This window comes from Pinus tabuliformis, chromosome 9 (assembly GCF_031772625.1).
Source record: "Pinus tabuliformis cultivar Carrire ecotype Pingquan chromosome 9, CPIR1, whole genome shotgun sequence".
Taxonomy (NCBI): domain Eukaryota; kingdom Viridiplantae; phylum Streptophyta; class Pinopsida; order Pinales; family Pinaceae; genus Pinus; species Pinus tabuliformis.
The window spans coordinates 1,900,201,402-1,900,226,823 of NC_142307.1; positions in this window are offsets into that span (position 1 = coordinate 1,900,201,402).

Genomic DNA, 25,422 nt, shown 5'->3' on the forward strand with positions numbered 1-25,422 from the left:
CTTATATTTATACACAACGTTGGTGGGTGAATAGATGCGACTGTTGGGCTTCTGAGCCTAGATGAGTTGTAGGTCTGCTTCATAATAATTCCGTAATCAAAATAAATTCATATCTCCATGAATACTTATCGGAATTGGATGATATTTATATCAATCCTACACCTCTCGATGAGAGGAATCTAATAAAAATATTATTATCCATGAATAAGATGACCAACATGAAGTTTTTCCCTGGTTGCCAATTTTAACAATTACAAATATAACTAATTAATAGTTACAAAAAATGAGCTATTTTATTATTATTATTATTATTATTATTATTATTATTATTATTATTATTATTATTATTATTATTATTATTATTATTATTATTATTATTATTACTCAGATACACCAAGGCGCGCATTCATGGCAGCTAGGGTTCAGGTCTCTCCTGTCACGACAGGCTTGTAGAGTTTACAGTAAAATCTGCCAACACTTTCAGCTACAAGACAAACTACAAAGGACAAAGAAGGTAAGCGAATCATGAGAAAGCCTCAGGGGGAGGGCACAGAGCCTCCCCCAAATGATACCGAACAGGTTCCAATGCAGGAGGACACCCGCAAACAGGCAATCCATGAGGATACAGAAGAAGGACATGACTCTTAAGGAGACAAAGAAACAGTCAAGGAGGTTCCCAAAGTGACTTCCGCCACATGCAAGCCAGTTGCAACCACGAGACCAAAGATCAAGCTACCCAGCTGTAGGATCAACGCACAGATCCAATATATGAAGGATCATGCTTTGATAGGGAAGTTTATTGGTTTTTGGCCCACCGAAAAGGAGCTGCAAGGATGGATTGCAACCAAATGAAAGCCAAAAGGCCATATAACCCTACGGCTAGGTCCCAACGGATTCTTCACAATGATTTTTAACTATCTGGAGGATGGAAATAGAATCATTGATGGATGGCCGTATTTCTTCAACGCTCCTGGTCTATATCTCATAGAATGGGTTGAGATATTTAACCCGGATAAAGAAGATCTCAGTTGGGCACCGGTCTGGATCTACCTCTACTCCCTCCCTGTGGAGTACTGGGATGAGACTTCATTACAAGATATAGGCAATGGTCTTGGTGAGTTCGTCAAAGTAGCAGAGGAGACCAAGCTCAGAAGATACACCTCATATGTGCGTATATGTGTTTATATGCACCTTAACAATGCCCTACCGGATGCGGTAAGTCTCTTTCATGACGATTTTGAGTGGATCCAATCTATCGATTATGAACATGTTCCTTTCCACTGTAGGAAGTGTCACGCTCTTGGTCACCTATTTCGAGATTACCCATCTAACCTGAAAACCTCAGCCCCTCCTCCTTCTGGAAAATCAGATGCTGAGGGATTTACCAAAGTCTCCCATCACAGAAAGAATCTCAGAAAATCTGGATCTAATCCTAAAACCTCTGCTGATAACCCTCCTAGACTGAGTACCAGGAACAACTTTGAGACTCTAGCTCAGCCAGATCTAGAAAATCTTGAAACTCCTACTCTCTCCAAGGAGCAGCCCAAGTCAAAAGCTCACTTAGCCTCCACCAGCACAAAGATGCCCTCGAAATCAAAGCTATTCATCAACCTCAGCTCTCCTTCTCCCATCAACACTCCCACCTAGATCTCTCAACGTATGGAGGTGGATAATGAAGAGAATGCGTTGAAGGATGAAAAAGGAAATACCGAAGAAAGAAATGAAACCAAGAATATGGAAGAGGAACTAGAAAGCATAGATATAGGAGACCTGGATATTCTAGGCCTAGAGCAAGCCTGTAAAACAAAAAGTTATGACAAAATTCCAGAAAGACAGTTGGACAATCTGGAAATAATTTTGTCAAGAGCACAGAGACAACGATCCCTTGGAATACAACCTGGAAGCCAATGGGATGGAAAGATCCTCATTAAAGATAATAAGAAGCGAGGAAGGAAGACCGATCTCCAACAAACCATTCAGATTGGGGAAATGCTAGTGGAATCGGGAAGATACTCCAAGCTCACAAAGTACTATACCACCCTCTCTAATGTTTCATAATGAAGTTCATCTCATGGAATATTAGAAGTACAAATTCATAAAAAGCATGATTCAGAAAGAAAAACCAAGCATCTTCTTCATTCAAGAAACCAAGTGTAACTCAGCAACTCTGGAAAAAGCCATGGCCAAAGCTTGGAAAGGTTGTAATGCAATTGTAGTGGATGCATTAGGTGCATCAGGAGGTCTTGCAATCATTTGGAATAAATAGAAAATCACCCTCTCCAACATGCACGCAAACAAGCACTTCATTTAGGCTTCGTTCCATCTAGCAGGGACTAATATCCATGGACACTTAACAAATGTCTACTCTCCTTAGGAAGTTATTCAGAATATGGAAACATTTAATACTCTTTCGTTTCTCAACTCTGAAAGAACCCACCCTCTCTAGATCATGGGTGGGGACTTCAACATGATCACCAAATTGGAGGAAAAAAGGGGAGGCAGAAGCAGACTAGACAAGGAAAGTTGTCATCTAAAGGACTTCATTCAGAACAACTGGCTCATTGATCTACCCTTCAATAATGGTGTTTTTACCTAGAATAATAAAAGAGCAGACCCTCATCAAATCACCTCATGATTAGATCGATTCCTTCTCTCTGATAATGCAATACATTTAGGTGGAGACCTCTCAGCTTCAATTTTGCCCCTTACAGGTTCTGATCATTGGCCAATCGCACTCCAATGGAATCGACCAGGCAATACTGCACGTCGGCCCTTTCACTTCGAAGCCTTCTGGCTGTCACATCCAGACTTCAACAACTTCGTCAACACGATCTGGAAAAGCTTCAAACCTTTGGAGGGATCACAAATGTTCCAATTCCAGCAGAAGTTAAAAAATCTCAAATTCCATATCAAAAAATGGAACCAGTTTACTTTTGGGAATATTCTCCAGGAAAAAACTGCTCTAAATAACGTAATGATAGAACTGCAATAGAAAATAATCTTAGAAGGGCGAACAGAGCAACTCTCAGAGCAGGAAACACACCTGCAATCTCAAATCTTGGAAAGAGACAAGCAAGAAGAAGTTCTTTGGAGGCAAAAATCACAAGTCAGGTGGCTGAAGGAGGGTGAAAAGAATACCAAGTTTTTTCACTGCTCTATGATTCAAAGGAGAATGATCAACACCATAACCCATATACAAAACAACCAAGGAGGAAAATTAGAGGACCACACAGCTATAGAACAAGAACTTCTGTCATACTTCAAGCAGGTTCATCAAGAGACTCAAACAGATCGGACGGTGGCCATTGACAAAATAATCCAATCCATTCCAAAGATCATAACTGAGGAACATAATCAACTACTCCTCAAACTGATTTCCTTATACGAGGTGGAAAAGGTGGTTCGTCAGCTAAAATAAGGAAAGGCGTCAGGTCCAGATGGGTTTACTTCTAACTTCTTTCACAATTTCTAGGATATGATCAAATTGGAGGTCTGGCAGGTCGTGGAAGAATATCGAACCAACAGATGGATGCTTCCATCCATGAATGCCACTTTCATTACCCTCATTCCTAAAGAAGCGCAGTCTAGAACCCCTGATAAATTCAGGCCTATAGCACTGTGCAATGTCATTTACAAAATAGTATCCAAAGTCATTGCTTCAAGGCTCAAACCGTTACTTCCTTTACTTATCTCCCCAGAGCAATCAGGGTATGTGGAGGGCAGGCAAATTATGGACGGCATTATCCTAACGCATGAGATCATCCACTCTTTGAAGCAGCATAAAAAGGTAGGTATGTTACTTAAGATAGACCTATCTAAAGCCTTTGATAGTCTGAGCTGGAGTTATATTAAAAAAATGTTAACTGCCTTTGGTTTTTCCCCACCATGGGTTAGATGGGTTATGAGTCTCATTTCTTCCACCTTCTTCTCCATCCTTATCAATGGAATTCCATCCTCCCCCTTTCATCCTTCTAGAGGTATTCATCAAGGAGATCCCTTATCTCCCATTTTGTTTGTCATCATGGTGAAAGGTCTAGGTAGAAGTATCAAGGATGCTCTTCACTCATAGCAACTTCGACGCCTTTCCTTTACCAACTCCCCTCCCTTCACCCATCAGTAATTTGTGGATGATAACATGCTTTATGGGCATCCTTCAGTCCAAGAAGCTCGAAAGTTAAAATCTCTGTTAAATACTTTCTCAGCCGCCTCTGGAGCTTCCATAAACCAAGCCAAATCCTAAATTTTCTTCTTTCACACCCCTGCAGTTACCCAAGCCTCCATTGCTCGAATCCTGGGTTTCCAGAAAGCTATTCTTCCATCCAACTACCTAGGAGCTCCCCTGACTGATGTTGCCCTAAAGCACTCTTCTTGGAATCTGCTCCTTGAAAAATTAGAAGCACGTCTCTCTTCTTGGACCCATAGATCCCTCAACATGCCTAGTCGCCTAGTCTTAATCAAATTAGTCCTTCAGTCTATGCTGTTGTATCTCTTTTCAATCCTGGCGGTGCCAAAATGGGTTCTCAAAGAAATAAAAAAGCTCCAATGAACCTTCCTTTGGGGTAACTCAGGAAAAAAATGTAAATGGGCTCTAGTTAAATGGGAAAAAGTATGTTTACCCAAGTACTTGGACGAGACTGGGCTTCAAGATCCTCACCACAGCAATGCTATGATGGGAGCACGCATCTGGTGGAACTGGCTCACTACACCATACACCCCTTGGGCCACTCTATGGACAGCCAAATATGCCAATAACAGACCTGAGGATCTTATCAGACTCACTAATATAGGATCGGGTTCGTTAGTCTGGAATGCAGCAAAGCAACATAAAAATCTAATTCAGTAGCATAGCTTCTGGGAGGTCAGGAATGGCACTATTGCAAGATTCTGGGAAGATTCCTGGTAGCAACAACATAGACTAAAAGATTTGATTGATACTCACCAAATTCCCAATTGGGAAGCTCAGAGGCTCGATAATATCAATGAATATTGGAGGCCTACCTTATCGCATGGCTTCAAGCAATGGGTTAATCCTGATCACATTATTAGGAATGGCTCGGAGGTCGACCAATAGATCCTAGAAATGGAACTCTCCAATCACAACATAAGGTATTCAGAAAAGAAGGATGTACTCAGATGGGGATATGAGGACAAGGGAATGTTCACAACGCATGAAGCCTACAACATAATTATAAAAGAGTTTTTAGTCAAAGATCCACTTTGGACTGCTATCTGGGCTCCCAAATTATGGTCGAAGGTTTCCACCTTTCTTTGGTTGCTTTGTTAGAACAAAATCCTCACCTAGGATAATCTGTGGAAGAGAAAATTTCATGGACCTTCCATCTGCCCCAATTGCAATCAGGAAGAAGAAAAAATCTTGCATCTCATGGACACTTGCCCTTTGGCTCATAAGCTTTGGGAAAAATTTAGTTTTCGATACCAAAGGGAAAGCTGAATCAAGGAAAACATCCCCACCACTGTTCGCAACTGGGTAAGTAATACTATTAAGAGCAAGGTTCTTAACTCCTTATGGAAGCTTATCCCCGGCCTTCTCATGTGGACTATATGGAAGGAGAGGAACAAACACATCTTCAAGAATCAATCAACGCCTATGGAAATCATCTGGAACAATGTCTGTCAAAACCTCAAGGAAACTCTTCTACTCCAAACTTGGCATGACGGTGACCTTCCCTCACTGCCATAGGAAAAGACTATTTGGGACAACTGGAATCTACAATGGAATCAAGAATTGAAAATCTCTGCTAAAATGGTGGTAAAAATCACAGTATCAGATAAGTGGGTTCCTCCTCCTAAGGATGTGTTCCAACTGAACTTCGATGGAGCCTCAAAAGGCAATCCTGGTAAAGCCAAGTTTGGAGGAATTTTCAGAGATCATAAAGGAGTCACCCTTCTAACCTTTCTAGGATCGAAAGGATGGGACTCTAATAACTCAGCAGAGCTTGAAGGGCTATGGCAAGGGCTCCTTTTAGCTCACTCACATGGTTTTTTCCCTCTCATCATCGAAGGTGACTCTCAAATATTAATTAATATGGTGAACAAAATTATTCAGGGAACTCCCTCAAAAATAATTGGCAATAGTTGGAGACTAGTGAGAGACTAGAACTTGTTAGAGATTGGCTCAAAGCCCACAGAGCAGTGAATTTCAAACATATTCGTAGGGAAGGAAATAAGGTAGCTGACCTTCTTGCCAACATAGGGGTGGAGAGTAACACTACTCTGAACGCTAATGCATTATCTGCTATCGCCACTGATGCACAGATGAAGGAATTCAATGAAATAGTTGAGAAAGAGAAGACTCAGGAAGTAGGAGGCCACCCGGATGCGGGTGACACTTTTAGGCATTAATGTTATTACTAAAGAATGGCGGTGAGGGGATGGGCCACTTGTCTAATGGCACCCCTCCCCATATCGCCCTAAAACACGTTCATTACTATCCGCAGGAAGCATTTAATATAGGTCTAGATCGACAAAAATCTATTCATTGTTGGGTTATGGACATACCTCGTTTCAATCCTTCACCGTCTCCCCTGCTCTGCAGCATTTGTCTACCTCAGGCCTTTGAGCCCAGCCTTTGCACTACAACTGGCCATCGCTGCTGGATTGTTTGCTGTGCAGATTTTGATAATAGCTTTCATCATTCGCATTGGGCTCTCTTCTTTCTAATCCCTGCCCAAATCAGCCCTGTTTCGCCTCTTATTCCCACTGCTAGTGCTCCCTCTGCCTTCGTCCCTCTGGTCTCTGCTCCCTTTGAGCACCCAGCCAGTGAATTTAGTATGGTAAGGCACAATATGCGAAGTCATAGGGGAGGAACCATGGGAGGAATATCTTGTCCTCTAGTGGAGCATTCCACCTCCTCTCCTTCCCTTGAATTGCATCATCCTCAATCTTTTGGGGAGGGTAGACATCCTAATAGCAAGCATGGGAGAGGTCGGGCTCATTCTTCCAGTGTTGCTCTTGACGAATTTGATGTCCATTCTAACAATTCTCCTCTACCCCTTCAACCCACTCCTCACTTTGCCCATTTTAGGTTATGTATCTCCTTGAACAGGCCCATCATTACCGCTTCTATATCCATCTCTTTCTCTAAAGAAATCGCTCAATCAGCCTCTCAGGTTGACATCTCCAACTTGCTGCAGGAAGGTGCCCTCAGATGCAACAATTGTAGGGATTTTGGTAAAAGTGTCATGGTTGACAGTCTCTTCACCTCCCTTGGACCAAACTTTGGTGGAATTTTGCATGGTGAAGGGGGTAGCTCTGCTGCCACACACCCCTTTGGTGGTTCGTGTCATGATGGTTCAGCTATGCAAGATGCTTCTAGCGACAGGGAGAGCCTCATGGCAATGGTGGAGATCCACATGATAGATCCTCCACAGACGTGGTAGATGAGTGGGCTTGCCCAATCATCGAGGAACCCATCCTGGATGACTACAACTAAGATGACGTGGCCTCCAGGTAGCAAAAGGTGGCAGACATAGATTCGGCAGAGGCTGCCTGAGGTTAGAACTTGGCTGGCTATGGCTGCGTTGGTGTCTTCTATCTGGTTTTTTTTTGTTTCTGATAATCTTTGTGTGGATGTTGGTATCCTTTTTGGACCAAATGTCAGGGTATTATCTTACTATCTTTTTGTGGGGTCTGGTCTCAAAATTTCTACCATTTTTGAAGGTTATGCTCTCGCTGGACTAGTTTCCCCAATGTTGGGGCAGTCCAGGTCTTTCTGATACTACGATAAACTTGGTCGAGGCTCTGTCCTCTTTGTATTTTTTCTGTACATATTAATAGACTACTTTTACTTAGAAAAAAAAGTTACAAAAAATGAGCTTGATTTCCAACCATAACTAAAATTTAATCAACAATGTCACATAATCCAAACTCTTCATCCTCTAGAGTTTCATCATTGTCTTCTTCCACAATATTTTCTACTTCATTTTGCTCATTTTCCTCTTCTAATGGATCTTTGATGTCTGTGAATCTCCCAATATATGCCTTTCCAATCATTCCGTGTAATGGTGGTTGGGGTTCCTTTGCCTTTTTTGCCACATGTGATTCACTAAAGCCCCCTTTCTTCAACCCAATTTCTTGCATTGAATCTGGAAGAAATTGAAGAACATTAATTCTTTGCTAAATGAAATTGCACTGTATTGGATCTTTTTCAATTGGAATGCAATTTATTCCTTTTTGAAGGCAACATGATAGTGTTGTACCTAATTATCAATCACAAAAGAAATAATGAAGTAAATTAGTACAATAACATATTAACTAAAAGATAACATATTGAAATTCAATTCCATATAATAAAACTTACCTAAGCCAGAAAATAAATCCAGAACCCAACCTCCTTCATTTCAACATATGTCTATAAGATAGTTAATCAATAACTATGGTTTTTTACAAATGCTAACTATCTCTCCTTTTGCTTATTTGTCTTCATATGTTAGTTTTCTCACAGAAACATCATAAGTTAGTATTTAGCTATGACTCTTTCCATCTACACGATTAAAAATCATAGACATATAGCTATTATCTTTTGCCCAAATATCAATATGGATGAACTTACAATCATTTATAAATAGTTGATCTTCACGGTTAAGAAGATTTAAATTTTTCCTATAACATGAAATAGGAAAAGTTCAATTAACTTATACATAAACGAATTTTTCAACATTAATCAAATATACATTTTAAACGTCTTACCATGTAAGCTGCATCCTTGCATTTGTTTTCCCCTTGAAGCTTGACAATAACATTGTCAATTGTATGTCTGAATGAAATGTCACAAAGCTCCATAATGGTAATGACGTGACTTCTAGAAATCCTGCAACCACTTTACTAAGTGCTTGATAAGTATAAGGGTCACTATCATAGTCAATATTTGGAATATTGAAACCATGGGGAATATCTACAATAACTAGGGCATAATCCCTTTTAGGTATGAGTTTAGCAATGTCTTCACAGTTGCCTTGTATTACTTGATATTGAATAGTGTCTAGCCCATTCCAAATGAAATGAGAAAGAGTTGGATCAAGTTCAACATTCTTAATACATTAGTTCTTCAGTCTTTCGAGCTTTATTTTTTCAATAAAGGTTCTAAAACTATCTGGTGTTCCATTATCACCCTTCTTCATCTTTTATAAAATAAACAAATATATGTGTAAGTTATAAATTAAAAATAGTACACATATGAACAAAAATGAATGTATAAATCAAGATACCTTTTTAAATGCAAGATAAAAAACTTTTAATGTTGATGTAGAACTTGAATCTGGATAGTTGCGTACAACATCATCCCAACTATCTTCATTCAACAATTTAACCATTTGTTCTTGAATTTTCATGTAAACTTTGTGACTGCATAGATAAAGTAACAAAAAGTTAATATAATGATATGTATAACAAATACTACCAAGAAAAATATGTTATATTTAAAAGAAAATTATAATCTAGAAATAAATAAAAATAATTCAACAAACTTACTTTTGAAATTCCTCAGACATTTCCTCCAATGATAATTCCCCTGACCTCACACGAGATAATATTTCTTTGACAATTTTTTCATCTTTCACTCCTTGCAATGCTCTCCAAGGTGTGATAGTCATATCTTCTGGAAGTTGTTTCATTTCAGGACCTGCTTTACTACTACTACATATCAATGGCTTAGAATTTTTGACCTTCTCATTTTTAATGCCAATGTTTTCCCACACGCTAGAAATATCGTTAATCAACTCCCATAGATATCCAATTCTAAATGCCAACTACAAAATGCTATCAACACCTCTGAATAAATCACTAAATTTTCCACCTTTTCCACCATTTGAATTGATTTTCTCTTCAATTGGATAGACTATTTCCATACAACATTCCTTTTGGAAATAGATAGTAACATTTATCCTATCCCCACCACATTTTTCTTCAAATTCACTATGAATAAATCTAACCGTTTGGATGAAAGTCATAGACATCCTATACTTATTATATAAATTATGATCCCATGCCACTATCTTTGCTTCTGTATCTGATAAACCAGCATAAATGATACAATTCATTTTTTCAAAATGTGGGTTATTGGGATATTCCTCCATCAATTGTCTTTAATCTTCTACAGTATGGTTCCCCCCAAGCACATAATAATTTTATTCAAAACATTTTGACTTATCAAATGATTCTTTGTTGGGAACTTGAATTGGATCAACAAGAAGCACATAACTAACCACATGAGGATATGGATTGTATGACATCAATGTCTTCAAGTTGTGAACATGTAGATGATGTGGCTTTCTTCTTTGACATTGACATTGTCCTTCACTTGCCTTATAGATTTGTTTGACATTAAGCTGAAATGTATGACCACCCTTAATTAAGTTTCTCTTTGTCAAATTATGTCGAATGGAATTTTGTCTTGTTTTTATAATGTCATCCTCTAAATCAGAACCTGGTGTAATGATTTCTCTACTTTCTTTTGAAGCTTCACTAGGTTCTTAACTGTTGGTAATGACTACTTCAAAATCTTCCACTTTACTTTTCTTCTTCATAGCATTCTCATCATTAACTGCAATAGATCTATTCTTGGGCATTTCTACTTTTGGTCTTTTACGACTCTTCTCAGTTCCAATGTCATCTTTAGTAATGGAAACATATTCTTCATTGTCACTTTCAACTTCATCATCTTCAAAAGTAACTTGTCTACCCTTGCTAGATTTATCCACTAGAGGCCTTTTTTTCTGATCCCTTGGATGTAGTTTTATAGCATCATCAATTACTACATTTTGCTTGTTTTCCATATCTTCTTCTGACACTGAGTAGAAACTACTGACAACTTGATAATATCATGCTCTATGAAATGAATTCCTCCCAACCTAATTGAAGAACTTTCAACAAAATTCTGCGAAAAAAAATATCATATGTCAATAAAAACAAAGTTAAAAAAATATAGTGAGACAATTACAAGAACGCAAAATACAAATAGAAATAAAAATACAGACAATATTTTGTTTCATCTCATTTACGATTTGTTTACACAACTTTGTAGATACCTCTCTCGTGTCATACAATGAATATGATAGCTAGTATTTAATCCTTTCATGTGACTTGGGCAGTTTTGTAAGTATGTAAACAACTTCACTGTCCAGTACCAAACACATGTCTATGACTCTTCCCGTCACTTCATAAATTCCATTATCATTCAGTATATCAATATATAGATATATATTCACATTCTGGCTTTCTCTTTCTTTCACATATCAGATTCTTGATGGAATTTTCACTTCTTTTTAATTCTTCCAGTATGAAATCATCTTCTTATCATTTGAGGCACTTGAAAGATTTGTAGCCGTCAGCTCAAGTGGAGTTCGTTCACCAATGTTTTTGGAAGATCCACTTTTAAGAGTCTTTGGTCCAGAAAGATTCACAGAAATCCTCTTTGATGCCATTTTCCTGAAAAAAGGAGAAAATTATATCAGATCATTGAAATTAAAAAAATATTAATACTAAGAAAATTAGAATTTTCTTAGCATTAATATATCACCCTACCACAACCCCCCTAATGCCACCCCAGTAGCCAGCCCACCCGCCCCTAGGGTGTCGGGGTGATTCCCGAAATCGCCCCGCAACCCCACGGGTGGGTGGGCCGCGGGGGTACTGCAAGGGAGGGAGGAATTGCTGCAGCCCCTCCTATGCAACCCTAGCAGCTCGCCTTCCCGTGCAGTGGCAAGGTGATTCTCGGAATCGCCCTGCCAGCCCGCGGACGGGTGGGCTTCCAGGTTGCGGCAGCCCCCCTGGCACCACCCCATCGGCCCACCCACCCACGGGGTGGCGGGGCGATTCTTGAAATTTCCCTGCCACCCCGCGGGCGGGCATGCTACCGGGGTGACGCGGGGGGAGGTCGCCCTGCCACCCCGCAGGTGGGTGGGTCGCCAGGGTGGTGCGGGGGTGGGGGGTTGGGTTGTGGCATCCCTCCCCGCACCACCCGGGTGGACCGCCTGCCTGTCTGGAGTCACCCTGTCACCCAGCGGGCGGGCAGGCTGCTAGGGTGGCGCAGTGGGGGCTGCTATAGCCACCTCCCCCCGATGCCACCCTGATGGCCTGCCTGCCGACGAGGTGGCGGGGTAACTGTCGGAATTGCCCTGCCATCTTGCAGGGGGGCGAGCTAGCCATGCTCATCGCCCTTAACCTACGGGGCCGTTTGGCCGCTGTGGGCATTACCTGGCTCGTTTGGCCATCGTGAGGTTTTTCGAGCCCACCATGCTCACAGCGGATGTAGTGGGTAAATTTAGCTTGCAAAAAGTTTTAATTAAAAAAAAATCTACTTCATTAAACTTATTTAATATTAACATTTGCAAGGAAAAAAATTTAACTAACCTTTCAATTGCGAGAATTCTCTGTTGAATATGTTGTTGATAGCAATGTAGCTGCTCCACAAATTCGCTCCAAGTCTCTCAACCAACCTCACAAAACCTTAATGTGATGTGAGTAATAGTGATAATAGAATTTATTATATAGGTGAAATTATGGAGATGTTTTACCGTACGGTTAATGTTGGATTAATTTGTTTAAAAAAAATTTAACATGTTAATTATTTTATGGCAAGAAAGGAAACTATGATAAAGCGAATATTATGGAATTGTTTTATAGCAGGGTGAATGTGGGATTAATTTGTTTTAGAATGTATTATAAAAATTAAAAAAACAAACATTCAATTGTTTAGTAAATAAATTAGGTAAAAGTTGTAGTTTACAATTTTAACTTTAAAGATTTATTTCATAAAAAAAATTAGTTTACATTTTTCAATCAATTGTAAAATACAATTATGAAGGGAAATAAATCTAACAAACTTTTTGGAGGGAAACATTTTGGTGAATCTTTTTGGAGGGAAACTTTTTGTAGGGAAACTTTCATCCTCTAAGCTATATAATATCTTTAGGAGACTCTGCATTTGTATCATTCAACCTCTTCTATTTGAAAGGGATGGATTGTCCTGATAGTGAAGCTTTGATTTGTACATCATCAACATCTTTATCGCGTAACAACTCTATTCATATTGATGAGTATAGCGGGAATTCTTCCATTATGAATAGAAAGTCAATTCTTCTACTTAAGTCTAATCCTAAGGACTATGAAAGTAGCACTGATGAAAGAGGGGATGGAGAATTTCAAATAAATAAAGAGTCACAGATTCCACTTAGTCGTAATTCTAAGGAATATGAGAGTAGCAGTGATGAAGAGCATGAGGACAAATTTCAAAAGAATGGAGTGTCATGGTGTCCGCTTAGTCCTAATCCTATGGACTATGAGAGTAGTAGTGATGAAGATCATGATGATGAATTTCAAAAGAATGGAGTGTCACGGTGTCCACTTATTCCTAATTCTAAGGACTATGAGAGAAACAGTGATGAAGAGCATGATGATGAAGTTCAAAAGAATGGAGTGTCACGTTGTCCACTTAGTCCTAATTCTAAGGACTATGAGAGCAACAGTGTTGAAGAGCGTGATGATGAATTTCAAAAGAATAGAGTGTCACGATGTCAACTTAGTCCTAATTCTAAGGACTATGAGAGCAGTAATGATGAAGAGCGTGATGACGAATTTAAAAAGAATGGAGTGTCACGGTGTCCACTTAGTCCAAATTCTAAGGACTATGAGAGCAGCAGTGATGAAGAGCCTAATGATGAATCTCAAAAGAATGGAGTGTCATGGTGTCCACTTAGTCCAAATTCTAAGGACTATGAGAGTAGCAGTGATGAAGAGCGTGATGATGAATTTCAAAAGAATGGAGTATCACGGTGTCCACTTAGTCCTAATTCTAAGGACTATGAGAGCAGTAGTGATGAAGAGTGTGATGATGAATTTCAAAAGAATGGAGTGTTATAGTGTCCTCTTAGTCCTAATTCTAAGGACTATTAGAGCAGTAGTTATGAAGAGCGTGATGATGAATTTCAAAAGAATGGAGTGCCACGGTGTTCTCCCAGTCCTAATTCTAAGGACTATGAGAGTAGTAGTGATGAAGGACAGGATGATGCACTTAGTCATAATTCTAATGAGTATAAAGGTAGCAGTGAAAAAGGAAAGGATGTAGCATTTTTAGTAAGTAAAAAGTCACATTTTTGATATAGTCCTAATTCTATGGACAATGAGAGCAGCACTGGCAATGCACATGAGGAAGAACATCCAATAAACATCGAGTCAAATTTTCCATTCAATCCAAATCCTAAGGACTATAACAGTAGCAATAAAGAAGGGGAAGATGAAGAATATCCTCCAACTTAGTATTTGAAAAGCACAGTTGATCAGAGTGTGGATAACATTCCTCTTAATGATGATGAAAATCCTTATACAAATGATGATCCAATGATGGAGATGTTGCCAAGAAATACTGTATTGAGGAGTAGAAGCAGACTTTTTCATATCAATGCAAGATGTTCTAGTTATACAAGGGGTAGAGCAGAATATCTGACAAAAAGAAGTCCTATCAGTGCTCTCATTTCAAGTGAATGTTGCCAAAAAGATTGCTTGAAACATATGGATTTCAAATTTTCATTCGAGAGCAGGAAGAGATATTTTTCAATGAATAAAAGCATGCAAAATTCATATTTAGTTGGGTGCATGCAATCTACATTGTCAGGTTATTATTATCATATTTGGACTTTATTTATTTGTAGAAATGATTTCAAAATGTTTCATTCGATTAGGAATTTTCGTCTCTCGAGAATTCAAGAAAATTTGGAAAAGGATCCCACATTTTATTCAGAAGTATTTCATAAAAGATAGTTTGGGCCATTATCAAATACTGCAATGTCATGGATGAAATACTTATTTTCAAAGCATGGAGAGTGTATGCCAAACAGAGAGACAATACATATTCCAGATAATTTTTGAAGACGAGAAATATACAACTTATACAAAGAATATGCAGAAGGAGCTGAGGGACATGGCCGGTTTATTACATATCAATATTTTGTAAAGGTATGGAATAAAGAATTCAACAATGTCTATATTCCTAAGAAGACAAGGATGGGGATTTGCAGTAAATGTGCTTCTCTTAAATAAAAAAGGGACAAATGTGAAGGCTCAGAAAGAGGTAAGTATTCATATCTTTTACTTTTAGAATTGTATAGTCATCAACTGTGAAAACATATTTCTTAATGGCTTTCTTTTATGTTGTGTAGATTCAATTGTCAAAAAACTTCAGGAGCATCATGAACAACAAACAAATGAAAGGAAAAAGTTGTACAAGCATTGAAAGAAGTGTTATGGTAATCCTAATAAATATTTGGGTTTGATAATTGATGGTATGGACCAGAAGAAAACACTTTTAGCACATTTTGTTCGCACACCCAAAAATTTACAGGAGGAAAATTTTATTCAGTCTCACTTGGTTGGTTGTATGGTATTCAATTGGAAAATGTTGCCAAGGGTGTACTTCACAGCTCCAAATATTCATAATGATGCAAATATGACCATAACCATAATTCATGATGTGCTTTCCCATTTGTCTGGTTATCTTCCTAAAGTTTTGTATCTACAATTGGACAACACTTGCTGTGAAAACAAAAATTAGGTTTGTTTTGGATATCTAAACATGCTTGCTGAATTGATAATTTTTCAGAAGGTAAAGGTTGGTTTCCTTCTTTTTGGGCACACTCATGACCATATTGATCAGATGTTCAGTCGTTTTTTAGTCACATTGAGGAGGAAGGAAGTTGGGAGCTTGCCATCATTAATTGAATGTATTAAGAAATCATACATGCCAGAGCCTACTTTTGATGTGTTGGAAGAAACTGTTGACATGCGAAGGTTTATTCTGAGATCACATGGTGAGGGGAAATGCATTGAACAACTTAATGACATTAGCTTCCAACATCAATTTTGTATCAAAAAAATTGATGGGAAAACACTAATATGGGGCAAGAAGTATTCAACTACTGCAGAATGGGCACTGTCATCAGGTTTGGAATTTTTGAAGTTCATTCCATATCATCCAATACTTGCATAAAAAATATTGTTATTACAATCAGTTGGTGAAGTTCATAATGCACACAGACAAAATAGAGATATAAATGATTCTAATTGCCTAGAAGAAATTAAAAAATGTATTAGATATACATACAACTACTTTGACATTGCTGATTAAGTTTGGTGAGAGTAATTTTTCAATAATTAAAGGGATATCATTTCAACAAAAACAAATGAATATATAACTTTGAAAAATCCATTTATTTGGCCAAAAAATGTGTCCAATGAACTTGAGGAAATAAACATTGTTGAACAACAACAATCTCAAGGTATTATTAATTCTTCACAAGTAGAGGAAAGAGAGATGTATATCGGTTCTAGAAGATCTCGTGCACAACGTGAAGCCATGGAAGACCTTTACAGGGGTTCAGTATAGGATATTAAGGAGGGTTGCATGATCGCAGTGCTAGCAGATGGAGATCCCAATGGCTATCCATTCTGGGTTGCTAAAGTTATAAAGGTCTTTACAAAAAATGAGGATGTTACAGGTGTTGAAGTACATTTGTATGCCACAAATACACACCCATTCAATGGTATGTATAATCCAAAGAGGTAGTTGACAAAAAAAAATGGCGGCAAGAGAAAAAGAAAGGGTACAAATATAAATCGTCGCTACACAAACATATTAAAATTGGAGGATGTTGACATACTTGTTTATGACTTCAACTTAACAAAGAGAGGAGCTCTTCGCTTCAAGACGATAGAGATTCTAAAAAGGTTGTTACCATAAGGAACAATGTTGAGATGGGAGTCTGCTGAAACCAGTCATAGATCAAGAAGAATTTTGAAACTTGAAATGTTGGGCATGCATGTGGACTCAGATGGGGCACTAGTTGATGAAAGAGAAGAATATGGAACATCTTCGTCAGCATCTAGTCACTCATCTGAAGATGTGAATTCTGACGGTGAGTAAGAAAATATGAGTGATTTTGAATAATTGTTTAAGACAGTTTATATAACTTATGTTTGCATCGTATCTTGAAACAAAATTTTTGATTTCCATATGGTGTTAAATGAGAAGTTATGAGTCATTTTTATGTTGTCAGATTATATGTCTTAATTACAATAATTTTTATTGTTTAGAATATATACAATGCAACATTAAATTAGAGATCCAATGTATGTTTCATTCAATATACAAATAATGACTTTTGAATTCATTTAGTCATGTAATTTGTTCATAATGTCATGTTTTTTTAATTTCATGGTTGAAAATATTCCAATTTCTTTTGTATCTAGCATGTTATGGTTAAGAACATGTTGAATTTATACTTAGGAAAGAAAAATGTTATTCTACCAAAAACATTAGTGTGTTTTTTCCTCATAAACAACTTTTTTTGGCACATAAAAATTTAGTTTTACTAGCATTTTTTAAAAATGTTGAAAATTGACCCTAAAAAAAAATCATCATTCCAGTATCATCACTTTTTCATTTTCAAGGAGTTTTTTGCATGAAAATTTCATTTTCACTGCCATTTTTGAAACATGTTCAAAATTGACCCTAAAAAAAAAAACCATCGTTCTAGTATACACACTTTTGTTTTTAGCACTATTTTTGATGTTTTTTCGGGGTTTTTTGGCCAGAGTTCTCGTTTTGAGTTTATAGTTCTCATTTAAAAGTTTACATTGTTACAAATTCATGTAAGGAAGGGAACATAGATATCCATTAATTATGAAAGGAAATAATACAATGCTAAAATTTCACCTCCAAGCCTCTTCTCTTCAATTCAGCAGAGTTTCTCAACTATATCCAAGAGGTGAGCATGAAGAGTAGTAGACCAATGGAAAAATACCTCACAAGGTATAGTAGCATAATTCTAAGATTTGAGTCTCAACATTAGCTCTCCAAAGCTAGTTTACAATCTCAGATGGTCCAGTATAAATTGGTAGAAGAGAGATCTCGGGAGGATGTATCTGGATGCCGAGGACAAACAGAAGTCATAGAAACTTCTAAGAGATAAGTCTTGGCTAGCTCGAATAGATGAGAAATCAAATTGATCTCCTAGGGACTAAGGAACTGTAGAAGACATCCCTGGTCATTGACACTAAAAGGGGAAAACGGTCCCTAGTCACTCCCATAAAGGAGGCCTGAGAGTGATTGTGAGCCTATAGTTTCTCCCATAGGATATGCGAGAGAATTTGGATCAAACTGGAAGAAAAAGAGTCCTGAGTTTGGAAAAAGTCAGTTAGACTCAAGTACTGAGGGTCATTGACCTAGTGGGGTAAAATAGGCTAATAATAAGAAGCAACTAAATCCTTTGAACATCTTAAATATAATGTGTCAAGCTTTAGTATTAGCTACACTAGACTTCACAATAACCTTTATTGTGGAATGTGATGCCTTAGGAAATGAAATTGGTGTTTTTCAATGTAAGAAGGAATATCCCTTGATTTTGAAAGTCATCCAATAAAGGGAAAGTATTTACAGAAACCTATTTATGAGAACGATATGTTTGAAATATTATATGCACTGAAGAAATGGAACCCTTACCTAATGGGAAAAAATTTCAAGGGAAAAAAAATTCATGATAGTCTTAAATACTTCTTGGAACAAAGATTAGCTCCAAAAGAGTGGCTAAAATGGGTCACAAATATGTTGGGTTATGACTTTGAAATCATTTACATAAAGAGGAAGCACAATTTTATTGTAGATGCATGTTCAAGAAGGGATGAGGCTGTGGAAGAATTGCTTTGTGCCATTTTTGTTATCCAACCTGACTAGATAATTGAAGCAAGGGATGAATGGAAGAATGATGCAGAGGTATGGACATTCATTCAAAAACTGCAGCAAGATCCTAGTGCATATAATTCATTTATTTGGAAAAATGATTCATTGTGGTACAAAGACCGCTTATATCTATGTATTAAATCCAAACTTAAACCAAAGGCTATTTTGGAATTTCATGCATATCCTATAGGAGGGAACTCATGAATTTTAAAAAATTACCACGGGGTAAAGAAGGAAGTTTTTTGGGATGGGCCTAAATCTAATGTTCAAAAGGTTGTGGTGGAACGTTTCTTTTGTCAACAAAATAAAGTTGAGACAATTAAGACCCAGGTATTTTACAACCATTATCCATTCCAAGTGAGCATTAGGAAAAGGTCTTAATGGATTTTATCACAGGTTTACCCAATTCTACAGGAAAGAGAGTCATCATGGTGGTAATTGATAGAATTACTAAGTATTAACACTTTTTTGTACTATCTCATCCTTTCAAATCCAATATAGTCTCTACTACATTTGTGGAAACAATTCAAAAGCTACATGGAAACCAAAATATTATCGTAAGTGATAGACATCCCATTTTCCCCAAAAAATTTTGGACTGAATTATTTTCTTGTCCTCGTACTCAAATAGCTCATAACTCATCTTATCATCCTCAACCTTATGGGAAAACTAATATAATGAAGAAATGTTTGGAATTATATATTCATTGATTTTTATCTAATAAACAAACACAATGGATTAAGTGGTTACCCCTCACAGAATGGTGGTAATAACACTTCTTTCCATACCACATCAAAAATGACCCTATTTATGGTTCTTTATAGATATCATCCACCATCCATCACATTTCCTTTAAGAGACAATTCTAAGGCCCAAGCAGTGGAAGATCACATTGAGCATCAACAACAAGTTCTCCAACTTTTAAAGGATAACCTAACTTTTGTGCAAAATCAAATGAAACAACAAGCTATTCGGCATTGCAGTGAAAGAAGTTTTGATGTGGGTTATTGGCTATTTTTATGACTATAACCATACAAAGAAATTTCCCTCAATCAAGCTAAGAAGGATAATAAATTGTCAACAAAGTACTATGGCGCTTACAAGGTGTTGTAAAATATTGGTACTATGGCATACAAATTGGAACTTATTGCATCTTCGCAAGTACACTTAGTTTTCCATGTTTCATGCATAAAGAGGGTTATAGGTGATAAGATTCTAGTTCAAACTATATTTATAGAACTTGAAGAGGAAGGAAAATTCATATTGGAGCCTGAAGCAATCACATAAACATGAATCTGGTAGCTACAGAGTATCTCATTAAGTAGAAGAACTTACTGTTGAAGTCTCCACATGGGAGGATGAGTATTTTATTCAGAAGCTTTAAGAACTATTCAAACATTGAGGGAAACACTTTTTTTGAAGGATAGGGGCATGTTAGGTCCCTATAATACTAGTGTAGCCCTCATATTGTTATTTGTGTGCCGCATAGAAGCCCACTATTGTTATTGTTGTGCCCTTACATTAGTATTGTTATGTAGGACCTAATTATAATTTGTCCCCATAGACTCCTATATATACCAAGAATTCTTGTCATTTGAATCATTCATGAATTGTTCATTTATGTGATGTAAAAGGAGGTTTCCCCCTCAAAGAGGCTTATTTTCAAGGCATTTATCTATATCTTATTTTATTTTTGTAATTTCGATACATAACATGATAAATCCAAGAGCTAGTGGTAATTAGTATTAGCTTTATGAGCCAGTTGTAGAGATCAACCTTTAGAAGTGGTATTAAGTATTGGTTGAAGGAGTGAGTCCCAACCAGAAACTCTAATGAACCAGTGGAAGTGCCATGTCCGTGGAAGTCATATGAAGTGCTGACCAAAGGAATGAATCCTATGAAGTGCTACACCACATGAATCATAGCTTAGGTCAATTGGTTTTTCATGTTGATTTGGTTCATGGAGGTTGTGAATTCAAGTTTGACTATACTCGGTCAAATTATTTTGCAGAAGGGTTATTAGTGTGTCTAGTTTATTAATTTTGTCAAACAATTAAAATTTCCTAGTGACCACAAAATGATTGTTTTGTAGAATGCACATAGAATAACCCATTTTTAGCATGGTTAATTTTGGTATGGTGTTTATATAGTTTCAAGTGAGTTTTAATGGTTTTTGGTCTAATTATTCGTCCAAATTGGATTCCGAAAGAATCATGATGATTACGGTTTAACTATGAACATCCCTAGAGACATGAACAGTATGATAATTTATTTTTGATGATAAGAATCCATCTTATGTGTTTTAAGAGCTCATGATTAGGTTGTAGCTCATGTTGCAGAACAAGTTCCAAGAAGGGTTTTATGTGACTAGATTGATGAGAAAGTTGGAGAAAGAGTTTGGAAAATGTATGAAAGTATTATGATAGATATAGGTCATTCAAATTGAAGATTTATATTGTATGAAGAGACAATGGATCTAGTTTGAAATATTGTGAAAGGTGGTCCACATGAAGTTGAAGAAGGAGGTGAGTTCCTCTACTAAGGTTGGTTCCTCAATTAGTTTGGATCATACAGAAAGTTGAAGCTTGCATATGATAGAGTTTGGTGCCTCAACGAGGTCAAATCCTAGAGTGATTTAAGGCTTGCACATCTCTGAGGTTTGGTCCTCAATCAGGTTGTAGCATGCAGTGAGTTGTTGCTTGCACATTTTCGAATTTGGTGCCTCAATTGTTTTGTATCCTATCTCAAATAATAGCTTGCATATCTTGGGGGTGGATGCCTCTATCAGGTGGGTGACTCTATCAGGTCGGTGCCTACAAATCTGTGCAATTAAGTAAAGAAAAGAAGAAGAAGAATTTGTGGTTTTCTCCCGTATGGGTTTCCACATATAAATCTTATTCTCCTTGTGTTGATGGATAACTTGTTCATTTGATGAAACTTCATAGTGCTTTTTTATATTTATTGATATGCTGCAAATGGTTATGATTCATTATTATATTATTGTTCATTAATGAAAAGTTGTGAAATGATAAAATTGTTGACACATTAATTCACCCCGCCCCCCTCAATGTGATCTTTGGTCCAACATAAGTTCCCCTCAATATCACAAACATGACTTTACCCTTATTCTAATGTTTGAGATCTTCTTTCCCTCAACATCATTAAAAAAATCAGAATTTAAAACAAGTGCATAGGTCGAACTAGCCACACGATCAAAAGTTTTGATATCATTTGGTAGTTTAGTATAATATTTTTTAAATATTTTGTTAAATTTGACTTACCGAATTTTTTCTTTAAGAAAGAAAATTCAATAAAATGATATTGATTATATTTCCTTTCCCCATATTATTTTCCAAACAACTATACTAACCTATCAATAGAATTAATTAATTGACCCTTGTCCTAATCCTCTAAACTATTCTCGTGCATCTCATAACTATCTATATATAAACATTCACATATAGGATCCTAAAAAGTGACCAAATTATCTTCCGCAATTCTATCTCCATCACCATTAAATTTTGGTAAACTTCTATCATATTTTTTAGGGAGATCATGTAAGTTAGATGGCAAGACCATGCTTCTACAATAATAATTTACCTAAGCATTCATATTGGGGAAGGTTGGAGGGATTAGATGAGGACAATTTACAGTAATTTGCATAATGTTTGCAAGGGAAACCTAAATCAAAGGTATCCTTGAAAAATAGTGACCGATATGTTTGCAAATAGACTAGTTTCTCATTGAGAAAGAGTTATAGGATCTCTAATAGGTATAAAGGGCTGAAAATATTCACTTAATTGGGATGTTTGATATTATGTTCAGATTATTCTCTTGGGAAGGATAATTTATAAGAATATGTTTTGATTGTCTTTCGTCTATTCGCTTAAGTTATAAAACTCCCGGGATTTTCTAAAGCTAAAAACGTCAAATGAAAACTTGACCTAGTGATTCTTTTTGGAGAATCCACTTTAGAGTCACTGAATTAAGATAATACTTTAAAGAATTCATTCAATAAATTATGAAAATAGATTTGAACAAACTCAATATAATAATAAAAATCTTGAAGGTACTTGAGTGTAGACTATTGTTGGTCAAGATCCAAATCCTTTTGACATGTCGGAAGATCCAAATTCATCGAGAAAGAATTCTTCAAGTCCTTTCAAGTAGTTCACTTCCCATAAATGGAATTCCCTATCATGGACTTGGGGATTAAGTTTTGTTAACTGATCTTCTTCTACCAGCACATGTCGGTTTCTTTGTAATCCTTCAACTATCTGACAAACCTTAACGGTTACACTATATAATTGATTGAGAAAACTTCTTTTATCATCTAAATCGAAGATAATATTACGTTGAACATTATTATGGTTAGTCATTAAACCTCAACACAACCATAAAAAGAATTTCCCCCACATTAACACCTAAAAGAATGTTTTTCATCAAATTGTTCAAATTGTTATAGTGACAAGAACAATATTAACGCATTCAATGAACAACATAAAGATCTTCCACTTCTGGTTAAATATTGGTCTCCCTTAACCGTAGGGGGCATCTCTATATTTGTTGTTATCACTAAAACATTATGATTTTCAAATAATAACTTTTCATTTAAAATAAGCCATAGTTTATAAATCATACAAAACGTGTGGAAAAGCTAGTTACATATCAATTTTTTTTTAATAGTAATTGGTTTTGATTAGTATTATTGTAAAGTATAGAGATTTATTCTTATGCGTTTTATAGTGAAGTTGGCCATTTGTCAATTTCCCAAATATTTTGTGATGAAAGAGTTTATCACCTATAGAATCCTAAGAGGGCTGAAAATGAACAACACTTCCTCCTAGAGTTAACTATATTATTACATTACAATTTTATTTTTATTTTTTAAATTAGCAAAATTATAGTGCTTGAATGTGACTTCATTTTATGTATAGAAATAAAATGTTATAAAAATTTCAATTATTATCTTATTTCTTAATGGCCAATAAATTATAGTGATCTTAAAGGACATTAATCATCATCATATATAATATCATAAAATAAATCATTTTTCATTATTTACATTCTTAATATAATAATGATTCTAATTTTTTTTTCCATTTCACAATGAAGTTTCAAATTATATATTTATAAATTTTATTTTATTTTAACAATATAAATATAATGTTTTTTAAAAGTAATTATAATAAAAAATGAATACTAAAATTAGGGTTAATGGTAAATTTATAAGGCATTATTTTTTAATCGGTTAAACTATATTATTATTTTTCTAAATTTAGATATGATTGGTTTATTTAATCACATCAATAATCTTTAATAATTTAATTCAACATTATTACTTTTATGCTATCATCTTTTAAATGAATTTGTTTGAAATTTAATAAAATGTTAAGAAGCTTTTCATCCTAAATGTAGCTTAAATGCTTAAATTTTACTATTTTTAGATTGATTTTACAATCAATATAATTTGAAATAAAACATAAACTTTTTTTTAGGATTGATTTAAAAATTCTTAAAATATTATATTTATTTATGTATTAGAAAATACAAATAAAATTTTTAATCTCAAATAAAACTATCTCGGGAAGTTTTTAGTAAAAACTAAAATACGAAACTACATATATTATCATTTAAATTATATATTTTATCATATAACTATTTTATATTTATATATTAAATTTTTTATTATAATTATATTTAAATAACTTAAAATACCACTTACATATATAAATGTAAAAACAAAAAAACTATAAATTTATTTTTTCAATATCATTCTCACATATATATATATATAAATTTTAAATTTAAAAGAATATATATATATATATATATATATATATATATATATATATATATAATTTTATAATTTATTAATTTTATAATTGATAAATAATTAAAGTAAAAAACACACTTTTTAGTTTTTAAATTTTTATAGGTATCTTTTATATTTTAAAATTTAAATATAATAAAATTTATAAATTTCAATATATATTTAAAGATGATGTAAAATCATGCTCATAAAAATTTAATATTGAAACTGTCCACAAAAACTTTTTCAATTGTTAAAGTGAACTTTTTAAATTATTAGTTTTGTTAAATGACATTTCTTTTGGTAAATCTTTTATCAATAATATATCATAATTCATCAACGTATGTAAGTTCATATAGATTATATTTAAATATTATAAGTAATTAAATAGAATTTAATTAAAATAATAAAAAGATAATTGTTCATAAGGATTATATTTAAATATGGTAAGCAATTAAATATAATTTAAATAAAATAATAAAAGATAAGAAAATTTATGTTATAATTTTAAAATAATAATAAAAGTATTATAATTAGTTGAAAATATTTTAAATACATTTTTATTGGACATTAAGAAGATTAAATTATGCCAATTTTCTTATCTTCTCTAACTAGGTTCAAAACCTAGTTAGTAACATGATGAATTATAAAATTAGAATTAAATAAATGGAGATAAAATTTAAAAATAACTTTTTAAATAATTGTTTTTTTGTTTTTGACTGCTTAACCTTTTTTTTTAGTTTTGAGATTTTTTACTATTAAATAGTTATCATTGATCTTTCTCTCCCACCATGTCTTCATGATGAACCCCCATAGAGGTTTGAATCCACCCCTATTTTTCTCTGTGATTTCTCCGGAAGAT